The sequence below is a fragment of the Sinocyclocheilus grahami genome, unplaced genomic scaffold (assembly GCF_001515645.1).
Source record: "Sinocyclocheilus grahami isolate Dianchi unplaced genomic scaffold, SAMN03320097.WGS_v1.1 scaffold598.1, whole genome shotgun sequence".
NCBI lineage: Eukaryota > Metazoa > Chordata > Actinopteri > Cypriniformes > Cyprinidae > Sinocyclocheilus > Sinocyclocheilus grahami.
In genome coordinates, this window is record NW_015505777.1 from 71394 (window position 1) to 79705 (window position 8312).

An 8312-nucleotide genomic window follows, 5' to 3' on the forward strand; every position below is an offset into this window, starting at 1 on the left:
GTAAATTTGCTGTCCCCTCAAAATAACTCAACACACAGCCAATAATGTCTAAACCGCTGGCCACAAAAGTGAGTACACCCCTAAGTGAAAATGTCCAAATTGGGCCCAAAGTGTCAATTTGTGTGCCCACCATTATTTTCCCACACTGCCTTAACTCTCTTGGGCATGCAGTTCACCAGAGCTTCATAGGTTGCCACTGGAGTCCTCTTCCTCACACGCTTGACACCGTCTGAACCAAATAAGCTTATCTTGGTCTCATCAGAACTCCGGGTTCCAGTAATCCATGTCCTTAGTCTGCTTGTCTTCAGCAAACTGTTTGCGGGCTTTCTTGTGCATCATCTTTAGAAGAGGCTTCCTTCTGGGACGACCAATTTTATGCAGTGTGCGGCGAATTGTCTGAGCACTGACAGGCTGACCCCCCCCACCCCTTCAACCTCTGCAGCAATGCTGGCAGCACTCATACATCTCTTTCCCAAACACAACCTCTGGATATGACACTGAGCACAGCACTCAACTTCTTTGGTCGACCATGGCGAGGCCTGTTCTGAGTGGAACCTGTCCTGTTAAACCGCAGTATGGTCTTGGCCACCGTGCTGCAGCTCAGTTTCAGGGTCTTGGCAATCTTCTTATAGCCTACGCCATCTTTATGTAGAGCAACAATTCTTTTTTTCAGATCCTCAGAGAGTTCTTTGGCATGAGGTGCCATGTTGAACTTCCAGTGACCAGTATGAGAGAGTGAGAGCGATAACACCAAATTTAACACACCTGCTCCCCATTCACACCTGAGACCTTGTAACACTGAGTCACATGACACCAGTGGTTTAGATATTAATGGCTGTGTGTTGAGTTATTTTGAGGGGACAGCAAATTTACTACTTTACATTGTAGCAAAGTGTCATTTCTTCAGTGTTGTCACATGAAAAGATATAATAAATAATTTACAAAAATATGAGGGGTGTACTCACTTCTGTGAGATACTATATATATATATATATATATATATATGTATATGTGTGTGTATGTTGACTTATACAAACTATTCATTGTTATTACTCATTCATAAAAATGTATAATACTGAGTTAACAACAGTTTAACATAAACGTTTACCAAAAGTGAGTTGTCCAACATTTCTGAAGTATATGTTGGATGATATCTGTCTTTTTTTACCAGTCCCACAATGTTCAGAAATTTTCTAGAACACACTACAATATTACAGAATAATTCCAGAATGTTAAAGAAACTAAGAAATTTCACACCCTGCTCACAGGGATGCAGGAAGTATGGCAGGGAGACACAGCATCTCGTTCCCTATGGTTACATACGCAACCTAGAGACGTTCTGCTTAGGAATTCGTGCTGTGTCAGAAACACTTTGGGACTGGCAATACCCACTCTGCCATACAGACAAATGCCAGTCTAGAGTGAAATCATGGCGACCACAGCTAATACAGAAGCACCTGAGAGTCAGGAGTGGTACCCAATCTAAATTGTAAAATATAACAAATGTGAGCGGAAAGGACCAGCTTGCCGCACCACAAACATCTTGCAGGAAAACCCTGAGAAAAGGCTTTAGAAGCCACCATACTTCTCCTGGCCTCAAGCACAACAAAGGAAACATGTTACCAATGGGTTTCTTCCCAATGAATGAGCAGCTATGGCCATCATTTGGCCATAGCTGATTGGGCCCCCTCAGAGGCCAAACCCATAATTCCAGGCAGGGATGAACGATTCCATCCCCTGACCAAGTCAGAGGGTCCCTTCTGACTGGAATCTCCTAGGGAGAGTCATCGAGGAGAGACACTAGGTCTGAGAGCTAATCTCAGGCCGGCCGGGATGGGACTACTAGAAATAGACAGACCCCGTCCTGGAGGACTCTCTCCAGAACTCCCGGGTGCAGATAAATCTAGGAAAATGTGTACAGATGCAGTCTCAACCACATCTGTACCATGGTATCCAGACTGATGTTTTGTCTGTGCAGACAAGCACATGTTGGCCCCTCAGGTCTGAAAGAGAGCCTTTCAGTGCACAAAACACGGCCAGCATCACCAGGCAATTTAAGTGCCAACATGAGATGGTGGCCTTTCCACAGACCCTGGTCAGGGTCTACACATGTCTAAGGCACGTAAGCATCTCTGACCTTGATCATGCGAAACGGGTTGCCCCTTTGGGGAAAACGCCTTGGTCCTGAGCCACCACTGCAAAGGTCTTACGTACAGCAGGCAAAAATATATCACATTGGACACTGCTGAATTCAGACCCAACAGTCTCTGGAACTGTATTACAGTGAGTGACTGGCCCAGCCTCACACTGTTCACAGCAGTGGGAATCAAATAACACAAGCAGGAGACGCATGTGCCTGTATTGTTGTTGAAACCCATACAACACAGAGAAAAGTGGTTCTCTGTACTGGAGAAAGCACACTCTTCTTGGTGTTCCCCCTTAACCCCAGCTCTTTCATGTGAGCAAGAACTACATCTCGATGCCGAACTGCCATCTGCTCTGATTGAGCTAATATCAACCAATCATTGATGTAATTCAACGTGGATGCCCTGTAGTCCCAGAGGAGCCAGAATTGCATCCATGCACTGCTGAAAGTGTGCGTTAACAGTGCTAGGCCAAAAGGAAGTATGCTTTGCCCCCAAAAGCAAACCTCAGGAACTTCCTGTGTTGTGGAAGGATGGGTATATGGATGTATGTGCCCTCTATGGTGACAAACCAGTCCTGATTTAAGTCACAACCTGTTTCAACATCAGCATCTTGAATGTGAATGTTTTGACAGAATGATTCAGTCTGCACAGACCTAGAATCATACACAATCCCCCATCCTTCCATGAAACAATGAAGTACTGGATGTAGAACCCGGACACCCTCTTGAGAGGAGGAACACTTTCTGTGGCCTCCTTGCTCACATGAGTAACTACTTCCTGTTCCACTACCAGAGCCTGCCCTAGACACACCACCTGCAGGACCCATTGAAACACATTTGACAGAAGTTTCCACACTGCCAAGAGGTCTACTAAGGGAACCAGTCTCTCAAGACTGGCCTCTGGTGTATTTGGAGTAGTCAGTTCCGCGCCCTGAAGCAGATTACCGGCAGAGAACGACATACCTGATGGCTCTAAAGCCCTCATCTCAGGGGATGAGCATTCCCGTGCTGTACCATTGCCAGGCAACAACTGGAAACTTTGCCCGTTGGAGCCCACTGAGCCCCGAAGCACTGGTGGTGGCAAGGGTATCAGCGGGGCTGAGAACGCCAGCACCTCTGGACTCTTATCTATGATAGCTAGAGTGTTTAATTCCGGCAGGGACAAACCGATAATTTGGCTGCTTGATAATGTAAGGGAAACAGGTCAATTTAGCTCAAAGGGAATCATTTAAGATTTTAAAGGGAATTTGGACAGAATCACTGTTTTATGGCTGATCACTGAGACGGCCAGCGATTCATTGAATGGGCCTTATAACATCAACTCTGCAAATGGATATTAATATCCAAAATATAGTGAAAACACTATTAATTAGCAAAGTAACAAGATCGGTAGTTTAAGACATTAACTTGTAAGCACAAAACACAAGATACTTCTCTAGACCTAAACAACCATCAATCACTTAAATTTACCCTCACATTGAGTTCCTCAATGAGGTTAAAATGTATTTTAAATGCACCAGTTCAGCTAGGATCTGGAGGTACTTGCGTTCCCTGTGTCCGGGGTTCCCTTTGTTGTCCCTTGCAGAAAAGGGGGTTTTCTGCGGTTGCTGATTGGCTGGAAGTTCAGTCTTGGGAAGCCAGTGGTTGGGCGTTGGCTGACGACGCGGAGTTGTGGTTGAAGTTGAAGTTTTAGACGGCACTCGAGGTCGGACTCGGAGACACGGCGTTAGGCAAAACTTAACTCGGAACACGAAACTCTCAACGGAAAAGAAACTAAAGTAAAGAAATAGAAGTAAAGTTTGACGAGACTAGGTGGCGTTTCTCCTCATGGTTTTGGAGGAGCTGGCGTGTAAGCCAGAGCACGCTCAAAAAGCTAAAAAAAACATGACTAAAAAGCATAGCTCACAGCTATGACTAAAAAGCTGCATGGCTAAAAGCAAAGCATACTAAAAGCTGCATACTAAAAGCGATGAATTGACATGACTAAAAAAAGCAATGATCTGATGGTGTCCTGAGTATTTAAACTGGGCTCTTGGACACATCCCAAATGGTGTTTTGACCAATAGCTCTGGGTGTTGCTATATTCCTCCTCCCAATTCATAAATCAAATGTTATCTCATCAGTCACATGGTCCGAGTTTTCCCGCTCTTGCAGAGTATAATTTTGGACATGATTTCTATAACAAGAATATGATACATTTGACAAAGAATTGATTGGAAGAAACGTTTCAAGCAAGAAGATTCAAACACACACATACTAAACATGAATATGAACCCTTAAGATTAAGCTGTGCATCTCTGACCATTTAATCTTGATTACTTGCCCCCAAAATTGACAATCTCCTTGGAATTGTCAATAAATGTTCTTTTGTTTAAATGCTGTGAGCTACTCAAAGCTGCTAGTTGGTTCAGGCTTGTGGCACCAGGATCTGATTTATGAACATCCTGTGTCTTGGGCCTCTGTGGAATTCGGCTCCTCGTGTTTAAACTATGCTCTTGATCAAATCTTAAATTGTCTGATTCGGTTTGATACCCTACAATAACCTTGTTATCCGTTTTTCTTGCTGCTTGTTTTTCTTGCTCACCATATATTGTCATTGTACATTGGCATTGACTCACCCGTGACATCTCACCATTCCACTGGACTGATTTCACACATAGAACACGGTCACGCAGAGGCATTCCCAAAGCGTTTCTGACACAACGCGAGTTTCCTGAAGGGGAATGTGACTTCCTCTATTTTAGCCATTTCACTTTTTCTAAAAAAGAAAAATTAATAATAATAATAAAGTAAAAAATTATAAATAACTGAAAACAAAGTGGCTACATAGTTTTCAACTGATTTATGAATAAGACTGGGAAATTACCACCCCACTTCTCATTGTCCAATGAAATTTGAGCTTGTTTGAGCATGCAATCCACAGCAATGACGTCTCAGACTGACAGATAAATAAAAATAAATGGGAATTTTCTGACCTTTGAGTGATTCATTACTGTCTTGTACATGTATTTTAAGTGAGCTGGTAGGAGGGTCAAAACCTCCTTTTAGGGGGCTGGTACTCCTCGATCAAAATCGTGTTCGTGGAGGGTGGGATTGTCACTTGTCACTTGGAGTGTCGCTTCAACCCGTGGACTAATAAAACAACCCAACAGCAATGTTTTCTTTTACAATTTGAATATACATCACAATGCGGAATAACATATAATTTGTCATTTCTATTACATTGCAACTTTAAAGCCTTCAAGAACCCATAAATGACACCTTTAATGAAGGGGGGGAAAAAACGACTGGACTCAATTTGCTTGGTGTTTGCAGACACAGGGAAAAAATACTGAGGTTGCTTCAAACTATTATGAATGTACAATAAATTGGTAGCTTAAATGATCAGCATTTCCCCTTGTGATGTAGAGAAAGCCTTATTAAGATAAATGGGGATCGTTCAATTATAATTTGCTTTTATAGTCTTACCTTTTAATATAATGGCAATCATGGGAATTTCTAGTGCCTGTAATTGCTCTCAGGAAATTATTTCACATCTGAGACCTTGCCACAGTGCTGTGTCGGATCTAATAAGAAACTGCAAAGCCTAGAATGGGAAACAACAGTGGCTTTCTAAGAAAGGGCAGAAGTTATTACTAACTGCTGATACTTGATCAGTTTTGCCCTTTTCTTTCAGAAGGATTGAGATTAAGTGCAATCAGGTCAGAGACCGGCACTATAACACCCTCAGAGCCGGGATAAATTAAGGCCTTTATTTTATTTCCACATTAGCTTATGCAGTTTATCAGTGCTATACATGGGATGTTCAAAACTGCCTCACTGTCTACTACTGTCACGAATCCTGTCTATGAACTTCCGTCTGCTTGCCACCAGAGGTCGCCCTCCCATTATATTGACTCTCACAACACACAGACTGTTACACATCACCCTGGACTACATTTCCCATGCTCCACTGCACTAATCACAAGCTCACCTGAAACCAACCACACACAGCTGCTACCAACAACACACACTATATAAATCAGTCTCACACCCCCATTCAACGCCGAGTATTGTTTAGCGTGTATCACTGCTATAGCTACCTTACGGAGCCTGCTATAAGAGTCTTAGTCTTAGTCTTAGTCTTAGTCTTAGTCTTAGTCTCAGTCTCAGTCTCAGTCTCAGTCTTGACTTTGAACACGTTTTCTCGTGTTCTGATCATTGCCTGTGTACTTTGGATTACCTCTCTCGTCTTGCCCTGTTCGGATACTGTTTGCCCCTGCCTGGACCTTTGCCTTGTATGTGGATTATCCCTCTAGTCTCGCCCTGTTGGATTACGTTCGCCGTCGACTGACCCTCACTTGTTTACCTGATTGCTCTTGGCTTGTCTTTTACATACCAGTTTGCCATTGTCTGACCCATGCCTGTTTCTGACCACATCTCCTAAATAAGGCTTGCAAATGGATCTGCATGTCTCACGTCTCGTTCGGCCCATAACAACTACCTAGGCTGCTACGGACACTACAGTTCAAACTCTCAAAAGTCTCTTACCAAGGCTATATTTATTTGATCAAAAATGCAGTAAAACCAGTAATATTGAGAAATATTCATACAATTTCAATGAACTATTTTCTATTTTAATATATATATATATATAGAGAGAGAGAGAGAGTTTGAAATTATCACCCGCCAACCCGCCAAATGTGGGTAAAAATCAGCTGTGGTGGGTAACGCTGTCAAATCACTAGCCAATTTGACGGGTTACTTTTTGTAAGTTATTTTCACTCATTAATTTCTTGGGGAAGTTCGTGGAAGCCAAATCTGTGCAGGTTTAGCGCAAATACTGAACTCATTACATTATCGGGAATATTGCAAACACCAAACAAAACACACCTACAGAGTGCACGCATCCGCATAAGCAACTACATTAACTTATTGCATGTAGGCATTTAGAGTGCGTTCTTTCAGTGCATGATTCAGTCTATTAATATGCATTAAGAATGATCACATAATTCAAGATAATGGGGCAGAAAATGTATGTAGTTATATCATTTCATGTAGTTAATCAGTATCACACGAAGAGTGCCGTTTTAAATAAAAAAAAGCAGCATGGTTACACATTTGATTTATGAATTGATTTTATACAACAGTTCAATAAACAATAAGTTAATATCAAGAGATTTACGTTTTAGACACCATGCCTGCTTTTGCTCTATTTCGCCAACACAAATAATTCCAAACACAGCCACAGCACTGTTTTGCGCAACATGACGGTGTTTTGTTCCTGAATGAGTCAACCGTTTAAATGATTCGGATCAGCCGCAATGACTCACTTATTAACAGTGACTTACTGCCACCTACTGGCGGTTTTAACGGTTTTAATTTGACATCTAATGTATCTTTTCATTTTTTTTATTATTTAAAATATCAGTATTCAAAATGTAATGTTTAAAATATCAAAACATTATTTATGCATTTGTAACTGCAGGTTAAAGCATTCCATGTCCCTCTAAGCTACATTAACATGTGTAAATACATCTAAATGCCACTTCGTATGGAACCTCTGCAAAGATTAATTTAGTTGATACTAATTTCATTTGTTTAGTATCAGCATAAATGTATTATTATTATTATTATTATTGACTGATTAAATGTAAGAATTTGTCTCAAAAGATGATGCACACTTTTAGAAAAAATGGCTTTATAAAAGGTAAAATGCACATAAAAGGTACAAATCAATTTAAACTTATTGGAAAAGATTAATTTCTATCACTGCTGTGAACTGACCACACAAAATATGAAATATATCAAAAACTTTAGGAGTCAGCTGTCCACGGTAGTCCTTAAGATATCAGCACAATAACACACTCAGCAAAATATGGTCTAATTATCTTTATCGATAAAATTCCAGAAAATATTGAGATATTATTTTTTGCCAATATCGCACACCCCTAGTTCTGACACAAAATGATTTGCAGTGGTCGCTTTGTCATGTTCAATGTAGACAGCCTCAAGCTGTTGGTTTATTTCTGGGGTTTTTATTTTTGGCTAGAAGAAGTTATGAATGGCTGGTAACTTAAAAATTTAGTAGCCATTGAGTGAAAAAGTAAATTTCAATCTCTGTGTGTATATATATATATATATATATATATATATATATATATATATATATATATATGTGTGTGTA

The 8312-nt window shown here is 41.0% G+C and overlaps 1 protein-coding gene across 1 annotated transcript in view; it reads right to left on the bottom strand.

Moving 5' to 3' along the window:
• The window catches only part of LOC107557315 (receptor tyrosine-protein kinase erbB-4-like), a gene marked incomplete at its 3' end in the record, with an annotated part of 183188 nt that overhangs the window by 67289 nt on the left and 107587 nt on the right, over positions 1–8312 (bottom strand). The gene's annotated exons all lie outside the window — the stretch shown is intronic.